This window comes from Theropithecus gelada, chromosome 20 (genome assembly GCF_003255815.1).
Source record: "Theropithecus gelada isolate Dixy chromosome 20, Tgel_1.0, whole genome shotgun sequence".
NCBI lineage: Eukaryota > Metazoa > Chordata > Mammalia > Primates > Cercopithecidae > Theropithecus > Theropithecus gelada.
In genome coordinates, this window is record NC_037688.1 from 71,864,522 (window position 1) to 71,890,864 (window position 26,343).

At 44.9% G+C, this 26,343-nt stretch overlaps 1 pseudogene; it reads left to right on the forward strand.

The window, feature by feature from the left end:
- Window positions 1-4,644: 4,644 nt before the first annotated feature.
- Window positions 4,645-23,055, forward strand: LOC112613900 (annotated as a pseudogene).
- The last annotated feature ends 3,288 nt before the right edge of the window (window positions 23,056-26,343 follow it).

The following is a 26,343-nucleotide window of genomic DNA, read 5'->3' on the forward strand; positions in this document are numbered from 1 at the left end:
TGCATGAAGTTTTCAAAGTCACTGGGTAGAATTAACAGCAAAATAGATATGAAACAAGAAAAAGAATTTTAAAATGGTACAGTAGAGGTTATTCAATTTGAAGAACAGAGAGAAAATAATTTTTAAAATGAGCTTCAAGTATTTGTGGCATAATCTCAAAAGGTTCAACTTATACATATATAAAGTCACAGAAAGGGAGAAAGGATGAGACAGAAAAGGTATTTAAAGAAATAATAGTGGCCGGGCGCGGTGGCTCACGCCTGTAATCCCTGCACTTTGGGAGGCCGAGGCGGGCGGATCACGAGGTCAGGAGATCGAGACCATCCTGGCTAACACGGTGAAACCCCGTCTCTACTAAAATACAAAAAAAAATAGCCAGGCGCGGTGGCGGGCGCCTGTAGTCCCAGCTACTCGGGAGGCTGAGGCAGGAGAATGGCGCGAACCCGGGAGGCGGAGCTTGCAGTGAGCCGAGATGGTGCCACTGCACTCCAGCCTGGGCGACAGTGAAGACTCCGCCTCAAAAAAAAAAAAAAAAAAAAAAAAAAGAAATAATAGCTAATGTGTTCTCAATAAAGATGCTTCTAATGAAGTAACTCAGGAATGGAAAACGAAACATCATATGTTCTCACTTACACATGGGAGATAAACTATGAGGACGCAAAGGCATAAGAATGATATAATGGACTTTGGGGTCTAGGGTGAAGGGTTAGGTGGGTGAGGGATAAAAGACTACACACTGGGTAGAGTGTACACTGCTCAGGTGGTGGGTGCACCAAAATCTCAGAAGTCACCGCTAAGGAACTTATCCATGTAGTTAAAAACCACCTGTTCCCCCCAAAACTATTGAAATTTTAAAAAGTAGAAAATGGGGACAAAAGATGTGACTATGGAAGACTAGTCAAAGAGATACAATGTTACTGGCTTTGGAAATGAAGGAAGGAAGTCACAAGCCAAGGTATGTGTGTAGCTTCTAGAAGCTTGAAAAACCATGGAAATAGCTTCTGTCCTGCAATCTTTGGAAGGGAATCAAATTCACCTTGATTTTAGCCCATTGAGACCCACGTAAGACTTATACAGTAATGTTAAGAAAATAAATTAGTGCTGTTTTAAGTAAAAAAAAAAAAAATAGCCAAAGCCTTTTTTTTTTTTTTTTAAAGGAATACAGATTTGAGAAGCTTAGCAAATCTAAGTAGGATAAATGCAAGAAAACCACACCTAGGCACATAATAGCCAAACTGTTGAAAATCAAAGCTAAAAAGAAACTCGTGAAAGCAGCCAGTTCAAAATAACACAGTACATATAGGAGAACACCTGAATGATCACCGACTTCTCATTTGAAACCATGGTGACTGGAAGACTGTGGAAGAATATCTTAGAAGAGATAAGATTTTAAAATATGTTCATCCTGAGTTCTACATTCAGTGCAAATATCCCTCAAGAATGCAGACAGAAATAGACATTTTCAGATAAAAGAAAGCTAGAAAGATAGGTTGCAGGAGATCTGCATTACAAGATGATGAAACAGCAAACAGTGGGTGCACAGAGCCAGGGATAAGGATCTGTTGTTCTAATCACTTAGTAAGTCTGCTTTGATTGTTCCTGTCAATCCAGTGACCACTTGTCATGTGCTTGGTGGAGAAAACCTGGGTGCCAGCCTCCACTTGGCCACTGACTCACTGTGCCATTACTGGCAAGACACTTCCTCTCTCTGGACCACAATGTCGTCACCCATGAAACACATAGGTCGGATTACATGGTCCCCAGGATTTTTCACTTCTGAAATACTACTGTTTCCAGGGAGGTGTTACCTAGTTGCAGAACCCACTGGTCTTGAGCTCAACAATATTCCCCTGCAATTAATCATTGGTGTATTACTTCTCCCATCTTTACTTATTCAGAGCTTCCTGTATGATTTTTTTTTTCTCCTCCAAATCACATGCAATCTGTACTAATTATTTACCTAATATTTTGTTTTACTCTGTCTTACTGATTTAATTTCTTTTAAAAGGAAACTTCCTATGTTTATCACAATTGGAAAGACAGCATCCCTTGTGCAAGAATAGTAGGCAACTATAACAACAACAACAAAAAAACAACCCAGGCAGAATGTAAAATGATAATATGAAAGTTTAGATTTCAGTTTGTTCGAGTTTCTGATCCGGGGTACCTGTCTCCCTTTGCGACAAAAGGTAGTTAGCAAGTGTTAGAAAGGTATTAAAGATAGAGTGGCACCAAGCTAAAGCTCTCTTGTATCAACAGATAAGTAAAAATGTTAATGGTGTAGAAAAACGGGAGTTCTACTTTGCTGGAGAGTATGTAGAATGGTGTAATTGCTTAGGGTAGTAATTTGGTAATGCCTATAAAATCATTAGATAATACTCAGGATTTCCACTCTTCAGTATATATGCCAGAAAAATTCTTACATGTGGGTATTATGACACACGAAGCAGCTTTATCTGTGCTAGGAAAAAAAAAAAAAGAGATAAAAAGAAATAAAAATCACCATAAGAATAGATAGAAATGTCTTTTATAAACATTCTGGAGTACGTACGGCTTTAACCAATTACACTTAATAAACCTAATCAAAGTGTAGGAAGTTGATGTTTGTTAAAAATAAAGTTATTTAAATAAATTACACATTGGGACACTGAGTGAGTTTTAGAGGTTTAATAGTTGAATCTTTTATCATCTTCTCTCCTTCTGTTTCATCATAGTATAGTGTTACATGTAAAAGTGAATCCATAAGCTATGACCTGGGACTGCTACATTTGTAAGAAGAGACCCTTAACACAGGTTGCTAAAGGTACAGCATTCAGATATAAGTATTCTAGAATCTTCTCCTCATGAGCTCAGCTGCTAGTATAATCTCCACACCAGTGGTAGCATTGGTCATCTATGATTACCAACCTGTAATTCCTTCCAGAATCATCATAAGTTATTTGCCATCAGGGTTCTCTGTGACTGCTCTTCCACAAAAAACTGGTCATTTTAAAGAAAATACTGTTCATCTTTTTTTTTTCTTTCTGATTCAGGATATCGCTCTGTTGTCCAGGCTGGAATGCAGTGGTGCAATCATGGTTCATTGTAGCCTCAACCTTCTGAGCTCAAGCGATCCTCCCACCTCAGCCTCTTCCCATGTAGCTGGGAGTGTGCCACCATGCTTGGCTAATTTTAAAATTTTGTGTAGAAATAGGGTCTCACAATGTTGCCCAGGCTGATCTCGAATTCCTGGCTTCAAGCCATTCTCCTGTCTCAGCCTACCAAAGCACTGGGATTACAGGTGAGAGCCACCGCACTAAGCCTAGCCATTATTCCTTATAACTTTTTTGTTGTTGTCGGGACAGAGTTTCGCTCTTTTTGCCCAGGCTGGAGTGCAGTGGCACGATCTTGGCTCGCTGCAACCTCCACCTCCTGGGTTCAAGTGATTATCCTGCCTCAGCCTCTGGAGTAGCTGGGATTACAGGCACGTGCCACCATGCCCAGCTAATTTTGTATTTTTAGCAGAGACAGGGTTTCACCATTTTGGCTATGCTGGTCTCAAACTTCTGATCCGCCCGCCTCGGCCTTCCAAAGTACTGGGATTACAGGTGTGAGCCACTGCATCCGGCCGTTATTCTTTATAACTTTTTGTATGTCTAAAGTATCCTATTCAATTGAGTCATATAAAACTGCTGATATTTGTTTTAGATTCATAAAAATTGCTGTTTCATGTGGTATAACCGAATATAATGATGAAGATGATGATGAATTGAGAGGGGACTTTCTTACTAAGTGATTGGTTGTTATTTAACACCTATGGGTGAACCCCTTTTCCCTCAGTTATCTGCCTGCCAGCAGAGTGGCACAGAAACCACACTTTGGGAAACACCAGTTTAGTTACCAATCAAGACCTGGGTCTTGACTCTGAAGACACTAGGGACCCTGGGGATGAGAAGCTTGGGGCCTGAGGCTGAAAGCAGGGGAAAGAGAAGGTGCTGAGGGATCTTTTGAGAAGGGCAGTGAAGCTGGTCACATGTAAAATGCTCAGGCTCTATTTCCCCAGTTCAAGGCTTGGGGCTCAGGTGGTCCTTGAGGTCACCTACCTGTTGGGTGAGGGGTAATTGGCTTCTCTACCTCCTGCTCCTCTAGCTAGAAATCAATGATGATATAATTTTTAAAATTCAGATATCATTTCTTGAGTGAGAATATTGGGGAGTTAGATGCTTTCTGTATATGGTCTCATCATCACCAAAAATAATTCAAGGTAAGCATCAATCATCTTACTCTACGGATGCGGCTAAGGTGTAAGTTACAGAACCTGGGCCAGAACCTGTGTTCCTGGGAGGAACGCTGGGCTGAAGATTTTAAAAAGGAGAAGAGGGCTGGGAACACAGCATCTGCTGGGGTGGCTACTTCCCCCTGAGAGGCAGAGGAGATCAGCTCCCTGGATCCACGGGCGTGTCCAGGCTGGCCCCTGTGGCTGCTGCGTGCCTGCCCACAGACCAGGCTGTTGCATCTCAGCCTGAGTCACCTTGGCCGCTGCTCAGGGATGTGGACTGCTACCTTTGCTTCTTGGGTTTCCCAGCAAGGCATGTGGAGTTCACTCCTGGCTTATGACTGAAAGCAGTGGGGAGAGTGGGTGGAGACTGGCATGTCGTCTACAGGATGACAGCACGACCCACTGTGGCTCATGTGGGTCAGAGGTAGGAGTCAGGAGACCTGGGCCTCGTTGGGTACTGGAGTTGGCTTCACCATCTCCTCCTCCACCCCATTATTTCTAGCACCATTTTCCCCTCTGCCACTCCCACGTTGCCACCACTACTTCCATAGTCACCATTACTTCCATCACCTCTACCACTCCGCCATCACGACCACCATCATCACCACCACCATCATCACCACCTCTGTCATCGCCACCTCCAACATCACCACCACCATCATCACCACCACTGTCATCACCACCTCTGTCACCAACACCATCATCATCACCACCACCATCATCACCACCTCCATCATCACCACCTCCATCATCACCACCATCATCACCACCACCATCATCACCACCATCATCACCATCACCATCATCAGCACCACCATCATCACCTCCATCATCACCACCATCATCACCACCACCATCATCACCACCTCCGTCATCACCACCTCCATCATCACCACCATCATCACCATCACCATCATCAGCACCACCATCATCATCACCACCATCACCACCACCAGCATCATCAACACCATCATCACCACCTCCGTCATCACCACCACCATCACCACCTCCGTCATCACCACCACCAGCATCACCACTACCGTTCCTGCCACCTCTATCATTATTCTTTTTTTTTCTGAGACAGAGTCTCAATCTGTCACCCAGGCTGGAGTGCAGTGGCATGATCTCAGCTCACTACAACCTCTGCCTCCAGGTTCAATTGATTCTCCTGCCTCAGCCTCCTGAGTAGCTGGGATTATAGGCATGCACCATCACACTTGGCTAATTTTTGTATTTTTAGTAGAGACAGGGTTTCACCATGTTGGCCAGGCTGGTCTCAAACTCCTGGCCTCATGTGATCCACCCACCTCGACCTCCCAAAGTGCTGCAATTACAGGTGTCAGCCACCGCACCTGGCCATGTGGTTAGTATAAGTGGATTTGAATCCCTGCTTTATTACATATAAGCTTGAACATGCCCTCTTATAGTGCTATGTCTTAGTTTCCTCATCTGGGAAATGATGTTCATCATGTGTTAGACTGGGCCTGGCATGTAGTAGCCATCTAACAAACTCATTCGTTTATTGAATAAATGAATCAACCTCAGTGGGGCACTAACAGAAACAGAGAAAACAATCATGAACAACAAAAAAAAGAAAATTGCTGGTCTTATGCAGCTTACAGTCTTATTAGTTAAAGGTAAATCTGGGCCAAGTGTGGTGTGTCACATATGTAATCCTAACATCTCAGTGATCCGCCTTTCAAAGTCCTGGGATTACAGGCGTGAGCCACCACGCCTGGCCTGCTCTGAAGTTTTAAAAGACATAGACTAAATACTCAATGCAGGCAAATTGCATTTAGTAAGCTAAGATCAAAGTTTCCAGGTCAGAGTGCATTTTATTCTTTCCTTTGAAGTCTTATCAAGAGCACAGTCAAGATAAATGTTCTCTTGAATAGATATGGATATATACAAAGATATACACCTATTTTTAACTATTACCTTTCCCATTTTCTCTATCATTTACTTCTGAAACTCCAATTTGTTTTATGTTAGACCTGTCATCTATGTCTTTTAACATATCTCTCATATCTTTCTTCTTCAGAATTAGTGAATCAGAAAATCTACTAATTTACCATTTAATTTGCCTACTAAGTTTTCATTTTTAGTTATATTTTTCATTTCTAGAAGTCTTATTTTGTTCTTTGTAAAATTTGCTCTGTTTTTTTTTTTTTTTTTTTTAACAGAGTCTTGTGCTGTTGCCCAGGCTAGAGTGCAGTGGTGAAATCATAGCTCACTGCAGCCTCAACCTCCTGGGCTCAAGCAATTCTCCCACCTCAGCCTCCCAAGTAGCTGGGACTACAGGCATGCACCACCATGTCTGGCTAATTTTTAAAATTTTTCTGTAAACATGCGGTCTCCCTATGTTGCCCAGGCTGGTCTCAAACTCTTGGGTGGCCTCCCAAAGTGCTAGAATTACAGGCGTGAATCAACGTTTACTGCCCAGTTGTTCTTTATGGTCCCTGTTCCCTGATTTTTTTAAAGCTTCTCCGTTAATCTTTAAATAAATTCACCATCTGGTTTGAGTTGGTATTTGAAAATAAATAAGTAAATAAATAAAATATATTCAGCAGTCTTCTAGTAAATATTAAACAACTGTATCACTGTCTCTTTAAAAAAAAGAAAAAAAGAAGCCCTAATTTAGTGTTTGCCCACCTCCATGGTGTAAATATTCCCACCATGGACAATTTCAGGCTACCAATGTGATATTGCTGAACATGGAGTTGGGAAGAGATACCCACAAACAGGTCTCCTGAGCTACACCAGCTGGCTTAAGCATACCTCTGATTTTACACATTTGTATCTATATTCTGGTATCTGAAGTTTCTGGATTTGTTTGTTTATTCATCTTTTAGAGACTCTGCTGCCCAGGCTGGAGTGCAGTGGTGTGATCACTGCTCAATGAATTCCTCAATTCCAATCCTTGTATTCCTGAGCTCAAGTAATCCTCCTGCCTCAGCCTCCAAAGTAGCTAGGATTATAGCTCGTGCTATCACGCTCAGCTAATTTTTTAACTTTTTTGTAAAGATAGGGCCTCACTATGTTGCCCAGGCTGGTCTTGAACTGCTGGCCTAAAGTGATCCTCCCACCTTGACCTCCCAAAGCGGTAGAGAGCCCCCGGGTCTGGCCTCTGTTTTTACTGTCTATTGTTTCTATTTACTTCCACTCAAGATGCTGTGCTTCTTTGGCTGTGTGTGTGATTTTTTTTTTTTTTTTTTTTTGATGTGAGCTATTCATTTCCTTAGAACTTTACTGTAGGTGACCTTTGAACCCTGGAATATAGTTAAATTCCATTAGAGAGGAATTACTGACTCCACCTCTGCTAATCTTTAAGCACCCTACTTCTAATTTATAACATCTTTAGATGATGATGATGATGATGATGATTACTAGACAGCATGAATTCAGGTCACAAACCTGAGTAAGGACCCCTTTGTAATGACAAGTTCTCAGATAAGATATTTTTCTTCTCCTACATTCAACCCTAAGATTGGGACAGGCAAGTTTCAAAGTTGTTTCTCTGGCAGAGTTTAGCTCTCGCTCATTCTTAAAGTGACAGTGTACTCCATTAGGGTTCTGCTGTATGCAGAAATCTACCATTGAATTATCACCTGTGGCCAGGTGCGGTGGCTCACGCCTGTAATCCCAGCACTTTGGGACACCGAGGCGGGCAGATTGCTTGAGCCCAGGAGATCAAGACCAGCCTGGGTAACATGGCGAAACCCTGTCTCTACAAAAAATACAAAAAAAATTAGCCAGGCTTGATGATGCCTGTAGTCCCAGCTACTTGGGAGGCTGAGGTAGGAGGATCGCTTGAGCCCAGCAGGGTGAGGCTGCAGTGGACGTGAATGCACCACTGCACTCCGGCCTGGGTGATGGAGTGAGACCCTGTCTCAAAAAAACAAAAGCAAAACAAACATTCTCACCTGAGGTCTCCTAGTATGCTCTACAGCTTTCAAACGAGGAGGCTCGGGTTCTCTAGAGTTTGATAGGAACCTTCAAGAAAAAAAAAAACCTTTAGTGAGTGCTCACCAGCATTCTTGACTTCATGCCATTTGTGGGATCTAAGGAGCCTTATCTTTGTGCCAGACCAGCAATGTGTTTTGTTTTTATCTATTTATTTATATATATATTTTTGAGACACAGTCTTGCTGTGTTGCCCAGGCTTGAGTGCAATGGCACAATCTCAGCTCATGGCAACCACCAACTCCCCGGTTCAAGCAGTTCTCCTGCCTTAGCCTCCTGAGTAGCTGGTACTACAAGCATGTGCCACCACACCCAGCTAATTTTTTTGTATTTTTAGCAGAGACGGGGTTTTGCTATGTTGGCTTGGCTGGTCTCGAACTTTTGGCCTCAAGTGATCTGCCTGCTTTGGCCTCCCAAAGTGCTGAGATTTCAGGTGTGAGCCACCGCACCCGGCCTATCATCTGTAATTTAAATCTTCTTCATCACTTCTCATCTGAACCTGACTCCCTACATGGTCTAAGCACATGACTTCACAGTTGGTCCTCCCAGCAATCCTGTGTGGTAGGTACAATCATCATTCCCATTTTACAGATGAAGAAGCTGAGGCTCATCAAGCTTAAGTGAGGGTCCCAGGCTAGTCAGTGGTGGAGCCTGATTCCACACAGTGGTCTCATCTTAACCACCACTCTTTAAAGTTTGGCTGGGCATGGTGGCTCACACCTGTAATCCCAGCACTTTGGGTGGCCAAGGTGGGCGGATCACTTGAGGTCAGGCGTTTGAGACCAGCCTGACCAACATGGCGAAACCCTGTCTCTACTGAAAATGCAAAAATTAGCCAGGTGTGGTGGGGTGTGCCTGTAGTCCCAGCAACTCAGGAGGCTGAGGTACAAGAATTGCTAGAACTTGGGAGGTAGAGGTTGTAGTGAGCCAAGATCACACCACTGCACTCCAGCCTGGATGACAGAGCAAGACTCTATCTCAAATAATGATAATAGTAATAATAATAATAATAATGTTTGTTTTCCTGCCTTCACCATCATCCTCCGTGGCAGCTACAGGGATCTTTCTAAACTGCACCACTGGTCATGTCCCTCCTTATCGCAAAGCCCTCCAGCAACGCTTCCACTGCCTTGGATGAAGCGTCAGCTCTTCAGGAAGGCTCTTTTCACCTGCACAGCCTCATCCCCTATCACCGGAAATTGTTCTTACTGCATTCCATTCACTCTGCTTGCAACCTCACTGCAGCCCACACATGGCATCAGAAAGGAAGCCATGTTCTCCCCTCCTTCTCAGACTCTGACACACCATACTCTAACTGCACAGATTCCCCCTCCATTTTCCCTTGGTGAACTCCTATACATCCTTCAATACCCAGCCCAAATGTTACTTAGTGCAAGGTTTCACTCACCTTCCTGCAGAACTGGTTATTGTGTCCTTTGCCCTATAATACCTTGGCAGGAGATTTTTTTATCTTCGAGGATCATTAGTGCCAGAGAAAGTCAGGTAAAAGCAAATCTAGTCAGAATGGGACTAAAATTTCATAGTAAATATTGAGGGGAAAAAGGATTTAATTATTTGATTGAGACTCTACCTTAAAAATGAAACTAAATGAAACTAAAATTTGTAGACACTATTCTGTCTTTAGCTAATGAAATTATAATTGCAGTACTGTACTGATTTTTAGAATGAACAGAGTGTGAAGCCAGGACTGATGTATATTTTTTCTTTTAGGCATAATTTTCTGATAAAAATTTTTTTGGAACACATGATATGACATCGTTTTCTGCAAGTTTCATGCCATGATCTCACAGAAAGGAAGTCATTTTTACAAAAACGTTTGAAAGTACTACCAGTTGACCAACGGGTCTTTCTCTGTCTTTTCATAATGAAATTATCTGTTTTAAGCACCTGGCCAGACTTCTTGTCAATTTCCTCTTTCTCAGTTGTTTCTTAGCCTATGTCTTCCACATGCTCATTTGTTGATATCTTTGTGGGTGCTTTGAATAGCTCTCCAGCGCCATTTACATTGACTTCAGGAAATTCTGTAACTTGGCAAGGATGGCAGTTTCACTTTGCAAATGATCACACACACTCAGAGACAGACGGACTGAAAGAGGGTGTTGATATGAGGGACAGAGCCAGACTAGGGTTCGAAAAGGATGGTTCTGCTGATCCAGAGTCTAGTTAGGTCTGTTGGACTGTTTCCTGGTGCTAGTAATGCACTATACTTATGGGAGAGGTTCCAGTTGGGAAGAGCTGGGTGAAAGGTACACAATACCACTTGACACTCTCTTGGCAAGGTCAATTGAGTCTATAGCTATTTCAAAACAAAAAGTTAAAAATATTATAGAAATAACTCACAGGCAAGAAGGGCCTAAGGAAACGTGGAAATGAAATTCATGAGACCTAAACTTGAAAATTAAACTTACCGATGACCAGATACTTTATTAAAACATTATTAAAATTTTATTATGGATGAAGGGTGGGGGCCAGATAATGAATACTTGGGCTTTCACTAAGTCCTTTCATGGAATTATAATTACTTATTTAACTGGCTACCTTCGTTCCTTGGGACTGTGAGTTCCTTAATGGGTGGGAATGGGTCTTATTGACCTTCATGTTCCCAATGCCCATCATAGGGGCTGGTGTTAGATTTAAACCCCTGGTAATGAATAAATGAATGGATGAAGCCTCTAATTTCATCTTGGCACAGTTAAGCCCTGGGAAGAACAGTATCTATGGCTTCTCCTCTAATAGTGGCTATGGTTTGGGTTTTCATGGTAACAATAGTTGCTACAGGTTATGGGAACCCTGCTGGAAGGATTTACCTGCTATGATTCTGCCCTCTCTTAGCAGACGGTGTTTGTTCACCTACGTGTCCTACCCCCTGAATCAGCGAGGAGGACTTGGGGAATTTCAGGGCTGGTATGTTTGGGAAAACCCAGTTTTAGGTGAAGTCACCTCCATGGGCACCTGGAAAGTGACCTGTAGATAAGAATCAATTCTTCCTGTAGAGGCTGGATGCGGTGGCTCCTGCCTGTAATCCCAGCACTTTGGAAGGCTGAGGTAGATCACCTGAGGTCAGGAGTTTGAGACCAGGCTGGCCAACATGGTGAAACCCTATCTCTACAAAAAATACAAAAAATTAGCTGGGCGTGGTGGTGCACACCTGTAATCCCAGCTACTTGGGATGCTGAGGTAGGAGAATTGCTTGAACCGGGGAGGCAGAAATTGCAGTGAGCCGAGATCATGCCATTGCACTCCAGCCTGGGCAACAGAGTGAGACTGTCTCAGAAAAAAAAAAAAAAAAAAGAATAAACTCTTCCCCATGCTGCTCAGCCTCAGATTCTAGGACGGGGTTTCAGAGTTGCCTTTGTTCCCCTGGAAAATAACAACTCCATCTTCAAAGTGAGAATATTATTCCCTACACTGTCCTTGCCTCCTTTCTTCTCCCTGAAACTTAAAAGAAATAAATCCAGCTGTCCATACATAGTCTCTCTTTCTAGAAGCAATCTAGGGAAATCTTTAAATATCATTCTGTAATAATACTGTTATGCAACTTCACTCTCAAATGTTTCATGTAACGCATTTTGGACCCCTTTCTATGTCAGTGCATGCAAATCTGCTTCATTCCTTTGTTTGTTTTGTGTATTTACTTGCTTCATTCCTTTTAATGGCTCTACAATATCGCACAGAATGAATATACCATTGTTTATTTAATCAAGTCCTTTTAATGATGGACATTGACATTGATCTGATTTGTTACAAACAATGTTGCAATGGTCATGTACATTTGACTTCCTAGCTGTTGACATCTATTGCCAGCTTGCCCACTGTTATGGTTTGGACATGGTGTGTTTGTCTTCACCAGAACTCATGTTGAAATTTGACCTCCAATGTGGTGGTGTTGGGAGGTGGGGCCTAGTGGGAGGTGTTTGGGTCATGGGGATGGATCCCCCACGAATGGCTTGGTGCTAGTGTTGCAGTAATGAGTGGGCTCTGTGAGGCTGGATTAATTCTCATGGGAATGAATTAGTTCCTTTGAGAGTGGGTTGTTATAAAGCCGGGACACCTTTGGGTTTTGCCTCTTCGTGTCTGTTTCCCGTTTGACCTTCTCTGCCATGATGTGATGCAGCATGGAAGCCCTCAACAGAAGCTGGTGTCGTGCCCTTGAACTTCCCAGCCTGCAGAACGACAAGCTAAATAAAGATTTTTTCTTTGTAAATTACCCAGTCTCAGGTATTCTGGATTTAATTCTCAATGGAATGGATTAGTTCCTTTGAAAGTGGGTTGTTTTAAAGCCAGGACACCTTTGGTTTTGCCTCTTTGCATGTGTCTGTTTCCCATTTGACCTTCTCTGCCATGATATGACACAGCAAAAAAGCCCTCACCAGAAGCTAGTGTCGTGCCCTTGAACTTCCCAGCCTGCAGAACCACAAGCTAAGAAAACGTCTTTTCTTTGTAAATTTCCCAATCTCAGGTATTCTGTTAGAGTAGCACAAAATGGGCTAATACATCCACCCAAAAGATTGTACCTGCTTTCACACTCCCAGCTATAGCATGGGACCATGAAGCCAAGCCTCTTGAAACAAAAAAGAAATTGCATTAGCAATGAGGATGATGCTTAGCATACAAAGGAAGAATGAACCCCACTTTATAGGGAGTTTTCTTAGCTATTTTTTGTTTTACTTTCAGCCTCTTAGCAACCTTGCAGGGATGAGGAGACTGATGAGTGGTGTGGCTACTATAATAATTACTCATTTTACAAACATTTGGTGTCAAGCCCATACAGGATACCATGTAGAGGGTGAGCCAGGGTGCTAGAGACGGCCAACAGGAGAAGACACCTCTCTGGGGGATTAGGTTCCTGCACATCCTCCTCCAGCCCAAGTCCAGTTTTTTGCTCCCTTTAGAGCCAAACTCTTTGAAAGCATTAACTATACTCCTCTGTCTCGAATTCTTCTCTTCACTCTCTCTTTTTTTTTTTTCTTTCCTTCCTTCTTTTTTTTTTTTTTTTTTTTTTTTTCTGAGACCGTGTCTTGCTCTGTTGCCCAGGCTGGAGTACAATGGCACAATCACGCTCACTGCATCCTTGACCTCCCACATTCAAGCAGTCTTACTTCAGTCTCCCACATAACTGGCACCACAGGTATGTGCCAATGTGCTTGGCTAATTCATTTTTATTTTTTAGTGATAAGGTCTCGCTGGAGACCTAAATAAACAGGCAGACCTTATCTCTGAAAAATAAAAAATAGGCCGGGCACAGTGGCTCAAGCCTGTAATCCCAGCACTTTGGGAGGCCAAGACAGGCAGATCACGAGGTCAGGAGATTGAGATCATCCTGACTAACACGGTGAAACCCTGTCTCTACTAAAAAATACAAAAAGCTAGCCGGGCGAGGTGGCGGGCGCCTGTAGTCCCAGCTACTCGGGAGGCTGAGGCAGGAGAATGGCGTAAACCCAGGAGGCAGAGCTTGCAGTGAGCTGAGATCCGGCCACTGCACTCCAGCCTGGGCGACAGAGCAAGACTCCGTCTCAAAAAATAAATAAATAAATAATAAATTAGCCCGGCATGGTGGCACATATGTATTTATTTAGGTCTCCCTATAGGGAGATTAGGTCTCCCTATTTAGAGTAATATCTTGCCTGGCTAATTTATTTTTATTTTTTAGAGATAAGGTCTCCCTATGTTGCTCAGGCTGATCTTAAACTCCTAGACTGAAGTGATTCTTCTGCCTCAGCCTCTCAGCATGCTGGGATTATAGGCATGAGCCACTGGGCTTAGACCCATTCTCTGTTAAACCTCCTCCAATCAGGCTTTTACTCCTACCTCCCTCCCAAATAGCTCTCATCAAGGTTGCTGTTGCCACATCTAACACGAAAAACCATCAGCATTTGCCATGGTCTACCACTCACTCCTTGAAATATTTTTCCCACTTGGGGTTGCTTCTCCTCCTATATTTCCCCCTCATCACCTCCACTCTCAAATTAGAGCACCCCAAAGCTCTTTTCTCAACCTCTTCTCTTTTTGTGTTTTCTTTTGAGCTGGAGTTTTGCTTTTGTTGCCCAGGCTGGAGAGCAATGGTGCGATCTCGGCTCACTGCAACCTCCGCCTCCTGGGTACAAGCGATTCTCTTGCCTCAGCCTCCCAAGTAGCTGGGATTACAGGCATGTGCCACCACGCCTGGCTAATTTTGTATTTTTAGTAGAGATGAGGTTTCTCCATGTTGGTTAGGCTGGTCTGCAGTGGCCCAATTTCAAGCAAATGAGTATTTTGAGCAAACTCTGCCTCCCAGGTTCAAGCGATTCTTCTGTGTCAGCCTCCTGAGTAGCTGGGATTACAGGCATCTGCCACCACGTCTGGCTAATTTTTGTATCTTTAGTAGAGATGGGGTTTCACCATGTTGGCCAGGCTGGTCTCGAACTCCTGGGCTCAAGCGATCCTCTCACCTCGGCCTCCCAAAATGCTGAGATTACAGGTGTGAGCCACCACGCCCAGCCTCCTCTTTTCTTTTCTAGCCATATTCGTCCCTTGGACAATCCATCCAGCCCCATATCTTTAAATCCCATCTGTATGCCCTTGACTTACACACGTCAGTCACCATTCCAGACCTCCTCCAGGAACTCAATAATCTTAATCCACTTCAGAACCTGACTTTACATCTGCTTCTTCCAGGAAGGCTTCTCAGATTAATCCACCCACTGCTCACCAGTTCTGTATTCTCCTTGTCCCCAGCATTTGCAGTTGCTGGCAACGTTGAAGCTTCACTGGAAACTTGACGTCTTGCAAACAGTTTTCGCAGATCAAATAGCACATATTGGGGAGCCTCTCAAAAACTGCGTGACCTTGGGCAAGTTAGTTGACTTCTGTGAGCCCCTATCTGCGAAATGGAAGTAGAAATAAACTCCCACTTCTTAGGGTTTCTGTGGCACCTAAAGGAGACATGGTCTATGAAACACCAGTGCTTAGCACACAGTAAGTGTCCACTACATATTAGTATTTATTACTATTTTTTTTGAGGCAGAGTCTCACTCTGTTGCCCAGGCTGGAAGACAGTAGTGTGATCTCCCCTTACTGTAGCCTCCACCTCCTGGGCTTAGGTGATCCTCCCACCTCAGCCTCCCAAGTAGCTGGGACTATAGGCACACGCCACCATGCCTGAATAATTTTTGCATTTTTGGTACAGATGAGGTCTTACTATGTTGTCTGGTCTGGTCTCAAGCCCCTGGGCTCAAGCTCAATCCCAAAATGCTGGGATTATAGGCGCAAGCCACTGCACCTGGCCAATTTATTACTATTATTATCTGGAAATGACCTGGGAAGTTAGATGTTTTGATCTCCATTTTATTATGAGGAACCCAAAGCACACAGACTAGAGCAATTTGTGCAACTCACAGCAGCCAGCAGGAAATCAAGCCACATTTCCTGTCTTTCTGTTCTACTTTCCCACACCCTTCAGAGATTCCATTTCTAACATTCCACTTTATATCCAACGGCATTCATCTCACATGTGAATTTTAAATCATTCTCTGATTTCTGGTTACACCCAATAACAATGACGATACTCTGCTTCCCAGGCCTTTGTGACTTTTGCAAGCATGTTCATGTAGGATTTCACACTTGAATTACCCAGCAATTTTGCAGTATGGGTAAGGTACATCCCACAATGTGGGCAGGCACATCCTCATTTTGCAGACAGGAAAACTGAGACTCAGAGTGGCAAAGTCACTTGTTCATGATTTCACAGCACAAAATGGCAAAAACCATTGTTAGAATTCAAGGGCTGGCCGGGCGCGGTGGCTCACACCTGTAATCCCAGCACGTTGGGAGGCTGAGGCGGGCAGATCACGAGGTAAAGAGATCGAGACCATCCTGGCTAACACAATGAAACCCCATCTCTACTAAAAATTACAAAAAAATTAGCCGGGCATGGTGGCAGGTGCCTGTAGTCCCAGCTACTCAGGAAGCTGAGGCAGGAGAATGGCGTGAACCTGGGAGGTGGAACTTGCAGTGAGCCGAGATCTGGCCACTGCGCTCCAGCCTGGGCAACAGAGTGAGACTTCATCTCAAAAAAAAAAAAAAAAAAAGAATTCAAGGGCTAAGCCAGGGTTCACCTTCCAGCCTACCACAAACTCACATGCCTTCTCTTTCCCCCTCTCTCCTACCACCAAAAGATCCTGCATTCAGCAGACCCTCAATGAATGCTTATAGGGAGCCTCCCCCTCCAGAGAGGGTAACAATGTGCACCATGATCATCTTCAGACCCCAAGGAAGACCCAAGAAAGGCGAGTGGGGTGAGTGGCTGCCTTAGGCCGACCCAGCTCTGGAAATTCTGTCCCCAACTCAGGCATCATCTAGGGGGTCATTCTAAGTATTCAAAGTATTTGGGTAGAAAGTATTTCAAAAGCAAGTTGGTTGTTTATTCATGGAACTTCCTCCCAAGATGGAGAAACCACAGGGGTAAGTTCTCTTTTCCAAGTAAATATATTAATCTGCTTCTCCAAATTTGAACTGTGCAGGGGACAGAGATTCCCCAAACTCTTGCAAAGCCAGATTCCACCCATCCGGGAACCAGCCTCATCCATTGCCCATCATTCAACGAACGTGTTGCCAGGAGCCTACAAACTGCCATTCTGTGTGTGTGTGTGTGTGTGTGTGTGTGTGTGTGTGTGTGTGTGTGTGTGTCGGTGGTGGGGTGGGAGAGTAGACAAGTGTGGTTGGCATGCAAAATGAAGTATTTTTATTTATTTATTTATTAGGGACAAGGTCTCACTCCATCATCTAGGCTGGAGTGCAGTGGCATGATTATAGCTCACTACAGTCTTGAACTCCTGGGCTCAAACCGTCCTGCTGCTTCCTGAGTAGCTGGGACTACAGGTGTGTACCACCACACCCAGCTAATTTTTAAAATATTTTTTGTAGAGATGGGGTCTTGCTATGTCGCCCAGGCTCAACATGAATTATTCTTAATGTGAAGGGAAATGTCTTCACAGAGGGTGTTAGGGGCTGAATTGAGTCCCCCATCCCTATTCATACGAAGTCCTAAAACCTAGCACCTCAGAATGTGACTGTATTTGGAGACCAACTCTTCAATGAAGACATTGGGTTAAAATGAGGTCATTAGGGGCCGGGCACAGTGGCTCATGCCTGTAATCCCAGCACTTTGGGAGGCCAAGGCGGACAGATCATGAGGTCAAGAGACAGAGTCCATCGTGGCCACATGGTGAAACCCTGTCTCTACTAAAAATACAAAAAATAGCCGGGCTTGGTAGTAGGTGCCTGTAGTGTCAGCTACTCGGGAGGCTGAGGCAGGAGAATCTCTTGAACCCAGAAGGTAGGGGTTGCAGTGAGGTGAGATCACACTATGCACTCCAGCCTGGGCGATAGAATAAGACTCTGTCTCAAAAAAAAAATAAAATAGAGATGGAGGATGTGCTATGTTGCCCAGGCTAGTCTTGAACTCCTGGCCTCAAGTGATCTTCCTGCTTAAGTCTTCCAAAGTGCCGGATTACAGGCATGAGCCACCGCGCCCAGCCAGAAAATAGCATTTTTATTGCCGAAGCCACCCAGTCCATGGTACTTTAATACGGTAGGCTGAGCAGACTTATGCAAAGGGAATGTCCTTTTGCATCACGGATTGTGTCCATTGTTGGACACAATTTCCACTCCTCCTTATTGCCTTGCACATGCCTGCTTTACTCATCGACATTGCCTCACTTCTCCTGATGGTGTATGAGTTTATACTTACTAAGAGGTTATTTGTGGAAAGGCTAAGAACCACTTTCGATCTTCCATCCCACATGACTGCCAAACCCGTTATCATCAGGGTGGCTTCCCATCCACTCATCGGAAGAAGATATTGAAAGAACCACCATTCATCTACTGCTCTGTATTCTTCCGTTCCAGGAAAATTTCTGGCTTTATTTCTTTGATGCCTTCTTCCCTTCTGTCTTCTCGCTTCTCTTTTTAGAGAATCCCTAAACTCTTTTAGTCAGTTGTCTGGATACTCATTCATAGAGGCCCCACCAGTCTTGCATACCTACCTAGGCTTCTGTTGCCCTATATAGAAAGCAGAATGATGGGAAAAAATGGAGGCAGGTAGAATGCAGTGAGTTAAATTGTGTCCCTAAAAAAGATATGTCCGTGGCCAGGTACAGTGGCTCACACCTGTAATTCCAGAACTTTGAAAGGCGGAGGTGGGAAGGTGGCTTGAGCCCAGGAGTTCAAGACCCACCTGGGCAACATAAAGAGCCCTCACTTCTACAAAAAAAAAAAATGATATGTTCAAGTCCTAACTCTCCATATATGAGGAAACTCAATTCGAAATAGGATCTTTGCAGATTTCATTAAGGATCTCAAGATGAGGTCATCCTTGATTTAGGTTTGACACGGGTCAAAATCCAATGACTCGTATCCCTATAAGGAAAGTAGAGGGAGATTTGAGACACAGGAGAGAGAGGAGAAGGCCACGTGAAGATGGAGGCAGGGACGCCCAGCGGTGGTGGCTCATACCTGTAGCCCCAGCACTTTGGGAGGCCGAGGTGAGAGGATGGCTTGAGTCCAGGAGTTCAAGACCAGCCTGGGCAATTCAGAGAGACCTCGTCTCTATAAAAAAAATTCTAAAAACTAGTAGACATGGAGGGAGGTGTGTGTCTGTAGTCCCAGCTATTCTGGTGGCTGAGGATCGCTTGAGCCTGAGAGGTCGAGGCTACAGTGAGCTATGATCGTGCCACTACACTTCAACATGGGCAACAGAGAGACCCTGTTCCAAAAAAATAACCAGTCTCCAGCATTTTATTTTGGGGAAATGGGTTCGGTTCATGCTGGTCTCTCTTCCCTGTTGCAATGCTTTTACTGAATGAAACCTTCTTCAGTGCATTAGCTAGTGGTGGGCTCTGTTTGTCTTTGATGGACAGAGCCAGAGGTATAAAAACAGCGTGCTCATTCTCCTCCCTTCCAATCTCCTGTCTGGGCCCGCACTGGCCAATGGGAGCCTATGGGTGGTGGGCGCTGCAGCTGCCTGTTGATTGGGGCTCTTATGGTCAGCACCTGTGCAGGCAGCAGGTGTGGAAGGGAAGAGAAGGGAGGGGAACCACTCTGGAGGCAATAGAAGCTAGCCAGCACACCCTGCTTCCTGGGGGCTTCTCGTGGCATCAGCAAGAGTCTTGTCATGACTGTACCTTAAAACATTCCAAGGCCAGGTGTGATGGCTCATGCCTATAATCCAGCACTTTAGGAGGCTGAGGTGGGCAGATCAGTTGAGCCCAGGAGTTTGAGACCACCCTGGGAAACTCGGCAAAACCCCATCTGTACAAAAAATACAAAAATTAGCCGCATGTGGTGGTGCACACCCGTAGTCCCAGCTACTCGTGGGACTGAGAAGTGGAAGGATTGCTCGAGCCCAGGAGGTCAAGGCTGCAGTGAGCCAAGATTGCGCCACTGCACTCCAGCCTGGGTGACAGAGCAAGACCCTGTTTCCAGATAAAAAACATTCTGAAAAAGTCTCACTTCTTCTGAGCAATGTGCTCTGAACTTCCAGCTTAGGTCTCAGGACACACCTAAGATACAGGGGCTCTCCAGGTGGGTTCTGATGTCAGACAAAGACATGCGTGACCCTGCCTGTTGGGTCACATGGCCGGCAGAATGACTCTGAAGGCCTCTTGTGTGTCTGGCCTGTGCCTGAATCCCAGCCAAGGGAAGCGGCCGCCCAGTCCCAAGGCCTGGCTTTCGGTTTCAGGCTGCCTGTGGTCACACCAAAGTCAAGGACTCTAGAAAATGTTTTCCTGGTTCTGCAACCTCCGGAAACCCCCTAAAACTCCCAGCAGGTGGGAAGGCACAAGGGGCTGTGAGGAGGAAGCCCCACAGGCTGAAGCCCCACAGGCCCCAGCCCCCACGCTTCGCTGGGGTGCCTCCCTCCTTCTAGGATCTGGGAGTAAGCTTTCTCTTCTGACATTCCTCAGCCTGGCCCTCCTGCCAGGCTCCACCCCTCACCAGGAATGGAGAATACTCATTTACTCATTTATTATATTTATATATTTATTATGTTATTTATTTTTAGAGACAGCATCTCACTTAGTCACCTAGGCTGTTAGTGTAGTGGCATAATCATAGCTCACTATAGCCTCGAACTCCTGGGCTCAAGTGAGCCTCCCTTCTCAGCCTCCCAACTAGCTGGGACTATAGACATGCACCACCAAATCCAGCTAATTTTTCAATTTTTTCGTAGAGATGAGGTCTCACTCTATTGCCCGGACTGCTTTCAAACTCATGGGCTCGAGCAATCTTCCCACTTTGGCCTCCCAACGTGCTGGGATTACAGATGTAAGGCACTGTGCCTGACCAGGAGAAGATTTAAAATCCAGGAAGGAAACAGAAACTGTGCTATTAGGAGGCAGGACAATGGTTCCTCTGGTGGGGGGGTGGCTGGAAGGGACTGATCCCCACAGGGGCTTCTGAGGGTTGCAAACATCCTGTTTCTTGGTCTGGATGCTGGATCTCCAGGAGTGTTCAGTTTGTGAAAAGGCATTAAGTTGTAGATTTATGATTTTACACTTTATGTATGTTATGCTATTGTTTAAAAATGTATTTTTTTTTTTGACAGAGTGAAACTTTGGAAAATAGACTGCCAGTTTCTCAAAAGGTACAAATGGAGCTGGGCATGGTGACTTCTAATGCCAGTGCTATGGGAGGCCGAGGTAGGAGGATCACTTGAGACCAGGAGTTAGAGATCAGCCTGGGCAACATAGTGAGACCCCCATCTCTACAAATATAAAAGTAACTGGGCATGGTGGTGCACTCCTGCAGTCCCAGCTACTCAGGAGGCTGAGGCAGGAGCCCAGGAGTTGGAGGCTGCAGTGAGCTGTGATCACACCACTGCACTGTAGCCTGGTCAACAAAGTGAGACCCTCTCTCTCTAAAAATAAAAAGAAAAAAGAAAGATGCTCTAAAATTGACTGTGGTGAAGCATGGACAACTTCGTTTATATACTAAAAGCCAATGGCTGGCCACAGTGGCTCATATCTGTAATCCCAGCACTTTGGGAGGCTGAGGTGAAATGATCACTTGAGTCCAAGAGCTCGAGACCAGTCTGGACAACAAAGGGAGACCTCATCACTACCAACAAATTCTAAAAGTTAGCAGACATGGTGGTCCAGTTACTCGGAGGCAAGGTGGGAGAATCGCTTGAACTCAGGAGGCAGAGGTTGCAGTGAGCCGAGATTGCACCACTGCACTCCAGCCTGGGTAATAGAGTGAGACTCTGTCTCCAAAGAAAGAAAAAAGCCATTGAATCGTACACTTTTAATGGATGAGTTGTATGGTATGGGAATTACACCTCAATAAAACTGTTATAAGAAATTCAGGCCAGGCGCGGTGGCTCATGCCTGTAATCTCAACACTTTGGGAGGCCAAGGCGGGCGGATCACGAGGTCAGGAGATCGAGACCACGGTGAAACCCCGTCTCTACTAAAAATCCCTTGGTGGCAGGGGCCTGTAGTCCCAGCTGCTTGGGAGGCTGAGGCAGGAGAATGGCGTGAACCCCGGAGGTGGTGCTTGCAAGTGAGCGGAGATGGAGCCACTGCACTCCAGCCTGGGCGACTGAGCAAGACCCCGTCTCAAAAAAAAAAAAAAGAAAAAAAGAAAAAAGAAAAAAAGAAATTCATCAGGGCACAGAAACGAAACAGTGAGTTTTTGGCCAATGTCAGCACCATCACCTCAGATTTTTCCACCACATCGTCTGCTACGTACTTGACTAGCCTGGACTCCAGTTGACTGAGCCCTGAGATGCAGTCCCTGGCAGAGAGCAACGGGGAGCAGGCAGACGCCGAGAGAACCGAACTCATCAGCGAAGGGCGGCCTGTGGAAACCGACAGTGAGAGCGAGTTTCCCGTTTTCCCCACAGCTTTGACTTCAGAGAGGCTTTTCTGAGGAAAACTGCAAAAAGTGACTAAGAGCAGCCGGAGAAATTCTGAAGGAAGTGAAGTGAGTTGCACAGAGGGAAGTTTAACACCAAGTTTAGATAGCCGGAGACAGCTCTTCAGTTCCCATAAACTCTTCGAATGTGATACTCTCTCCAGGAAAAAATCAGCTAGGTTCAGGCCAGACAGTGGAAGTCTAGGAGATGCCAAGAACGAGAAAGAAACACCTTCATTAACTAAAGCGTTTGATGTTATGAAAAAAAGGAAAGCCAAGTGGGAGTTTACTGACACCCACCAGAGGCGAATCCAAAAACAGGAACCTACATGGAAAACGAAAATAGCAGATCGGTTAAAACTGGGACCCAGAGCCCCTGCGGATGACATGTTTGGAGTAGGGAATCACAAAGCGAATGCTGAGACTGCTAAAAGGAAAACCATCCCACGCAGACGTACTCTAGGAGGGCACAGAGATGCTACTGAAATCAGCGTTTTGAATTTTTGGAAAGTGCATGAGCAGAGTGGGCAGAATCGGAACTTTCAGCTGTGAACCTGTTAAAACCAAAATGCTCAGCCCAGGACCTTTCCATCTCAGACTGGCTGGCCGGGAAACGCCTACGCACTAGTACCTCTGACCTTAGCAGAGGAGAAAGTGGAGCTCCCCAGACGGAGAACCCAAGCACCTGAGAAACAGCCACGACCGACACACCTTTGGCTTTTCAGTGCAACACAGGCGGTTCTTCCAGTACCTTGGCTTCAACAAACAGGCCCCTTCTTTCCATACCACCGCAGTCACCTGACCAAGTGAATGGAGAAAGCTTCCAGAACGTGAGCAAAAATGCTAATTCCACAGCGAATGCCCAACCTCGTAAACTGTCTGAAACCCCAGGCAATAAATCACAATTTCATCCCTGTCTTTAAACTGGGGGTATGTCCACTCTAGCAAGTAAAAAGCTACTGCTACACGTTCCAGGAACTGTCAATATTTTCTTGTACCAGAATTGTTACTATGCAGCCTTCATTGGGGCTGGTTTCATCATTTTGCACTGTGAAATAGCTTTACAGTGGATTACTACGGCCAGAAGAACATATATATGTATTATATATACATATATTATACATATTATATATGTATATACATGTATTTAAAATATATCATATTTTATATATACATACATATATACATACACAATAAATATATGTATTTAAAAATATATCGGATAGTTGTATACAAATGAGGAAAGCATTTGCTGCAACTTACTACATAGCATATACCCCAAGTCACTGAAGAAAATCACTGGCATTAGTGTGCAACAAGTTTGTTCTTTTGGCTTCATCACAAACAAAAGTGCCTCATCATAAAAATACGTGTGGTTTTTAGGGTGCCATATTGTTAAAATTAGATAACTTACATTGAATAAATGAATGTGTTTTATCGGTAACAAATTTCATTACATTTACCAGTTTTAACACAGGTGGATACAGAACTTCCATTCTTTAGTCATTCCAGGTGGATCTGAGTTTTAGATTCCAACTTTTAATACAGTTTTTGAGTTTTGTGTGTCTTGAATTTTTAATCTTTCTGTAAAATACGTAACTTAAATGAACGTATTAAATGTGTATCTTTTCTCCAGATACCAGATTTGATATAAACGTTGTAACATAGGTGTGTAGATAGTGGATCCTGGATGGAACTGGCTTCTTTATCAAGAAGAATATAATTCTGCATGAGGACTTAATGAATCCAAACCTGTGTCATGCCTGTGTCCATATCCAGTTAAATACTGGAAATAAAAATCATTTTGGTGAAAAAAAAAAGAAAAGAAAGAAGAAAGAAAGAAAGAAATTCAGCAGGGCATTAGCATTAGAAAGAACACCAGACCAATCTGAATGAATGCTGTACAGATGGCCCCATCCACAGGGCTGCACCGGTGCCTACCAGTGGCCTCCAGCCACCGGACAAACATACACAGTCTGTTGGCTTCCCAGGCTCACAAAGACTCCAGATTATAATCTAGTGCAGAGAATCTTGAAGGTGGGAAGTACAGGCAAGATCCAATGCAATCCTTGGGCTCCCTAGAAACAGATCCTGAGATAAGGATGTGGGTGGGAACAGTTTATTTGGGGAGGGTTCCAGGAAGGGAAGGAAGTTAGAATATGTGATGAGCAACTGAGGCTCAATTCCACTTCGGGGCGAGAGAGAGGGGGCATTTATCCTCCACCGTGACAATCACTGTTGGGGGGGTGCTCCTGGGGCATTCACTGCCTCCTTCTCACCCTGGCTTGGGTGGATGGAGCCCACAGGCGCAGAGTCACAGCTTGCCTGGACGTGTGCTGGATTTTTGAGTGCCAAGGAGTATGGGCAGGGCAGCCCCAACTCCACCTTGCCTGGGCAGCTCTCAGGTGCTGTGAAACCCTGGGTAAGCCCTGGCCCCTGCAGGCCTCAGTTTTCCCTATCTGGAAAGTACAAAGAGAAGGTGATGAGAGCAGTGTTCTCAATGGGGCATTTGGCCATATCTGGAGACATTCTGGGCTGTCACAACAGGGAGGGAAGGTGTGTCTGGCATCTAGTGGGTAGAGACCAGAGATGCTGAATCCTACAGTGCACGGGACAGAATTTCACAACATAGAGTTATGTAACCCAAAATGTCAGCAGTGCCTCAGCTGAGAAACCGGAGCTAGGATCCACCCACCTCAGCCTCCCAAAGTGCTGGGATTTCAGGTGTGAGTTACCGCGCCCGGCTGAGAAATTCTACGAAAGATTTTCAACTTGAACATGCCAAGCTCTGAGTATATCCCAGAGAAGGCTTATGCCAACCTCATGCCAGTCAGGGACCACTGCTCCTATACCCCTGAGCGCTCCAGGCGGCCCCTCAGAAGCAGACGAGCCCAGGCTCCCTGACTCCAAATCTGCTGTGAGCCTCACCTGGCTCTCCTGTACAACAGTGGGATATCCCTCACGAGCTGTGGGAGCAGAACCGGGACCATCCTAAAGGCCTGGAGACAGCCCTATAAGTCCTCACTCCTCAACCCAAGTCCTCAGATTTTTACAAAATAGATTTTACTTTTTAGAGTAGTTTTAGGTTCACAGCAAAATTGAACAGAAGATAGAGGCTTCCCTTGTACGCCCTCCCCCAAAACATACGCAGCTTGTCCCACTCTCAACATCCCTCTCCACAGTGGAACATTTGTTACAGATGATGAATCTATATCGACACTTCATCATCCCCAAGCCCATGGTTTACATTAGGGTGGATGAATGTAGTCGAGGTACATTCTGCGAGGCTGGGCCAAAGGGTAATGACATGAATCTACCATTACTGTGCCATACAGAGGTTGCACTGCTCTAAAAATCCCCTGTGCTCCACCCGTTTATTCCTGTCTCCCCTCAACCCCTGGCTACCACTGATCTTTTTGCTGTCTCCATAGTTTTTCCAGAATGTCATAGAGTTGGAATCACAGAGAGTATAGCCTTTTCAGGTTGGCTTCTTTCACTTACTAACATGCACGTAAGTTTCCTCCACGTATTTTCACGGCTTGATAGCTCATTTCTTTGTAGCACTGAATAATATTCCACTGTCTGGATGTACTCAGTTTTTATCTGTTCCCCTGCTGAAGGACATCTTGGCTGCTTCCAGAGTTCTGGCAATCATGCATAAAGCTGCTATAAACATCCATGTGTAGGCTTTTGTGTGGACATGAGTTTTTAGCTCATTTGCGTAAATGCCAACGGGCCTGATTCCTGGGTTGTATGGTAGGAGTATGTTTATTTTGTTACAAACTGCCAAGCTGTCTTCCAGAGTGACTTCACCATTATTGCATCCCCACCAACAATGAATGACAGTTCCTGTTGCTCCAAAGGGGGGAGGTGCCACACACTTTTAAACAGCCAGATCTCACAAAAACTCACTCACTCACTCACTCACTCACTCACTCACTCACTCACTCACTATCAGAACAGCACCCAGGGGATGCTGTTCATAAGCACCCGTTCATGACAAACTGCCCCCCGATCCAATCACCTCCCACCAAGCCCCACTTCCAACATTGGAGATTACAATTCAACATGAGATTTGGGTGAGACATAGATCCAAATCATATCACAGCCGGACTTAACTCCTAGCTCTGCCACTTACCAGTGGGACCTTGGTCAAGTTGCTTAACCTCTCTGGGCCCTGGGAGAAGCAGCACAGTGCAAAGTAGCACTTG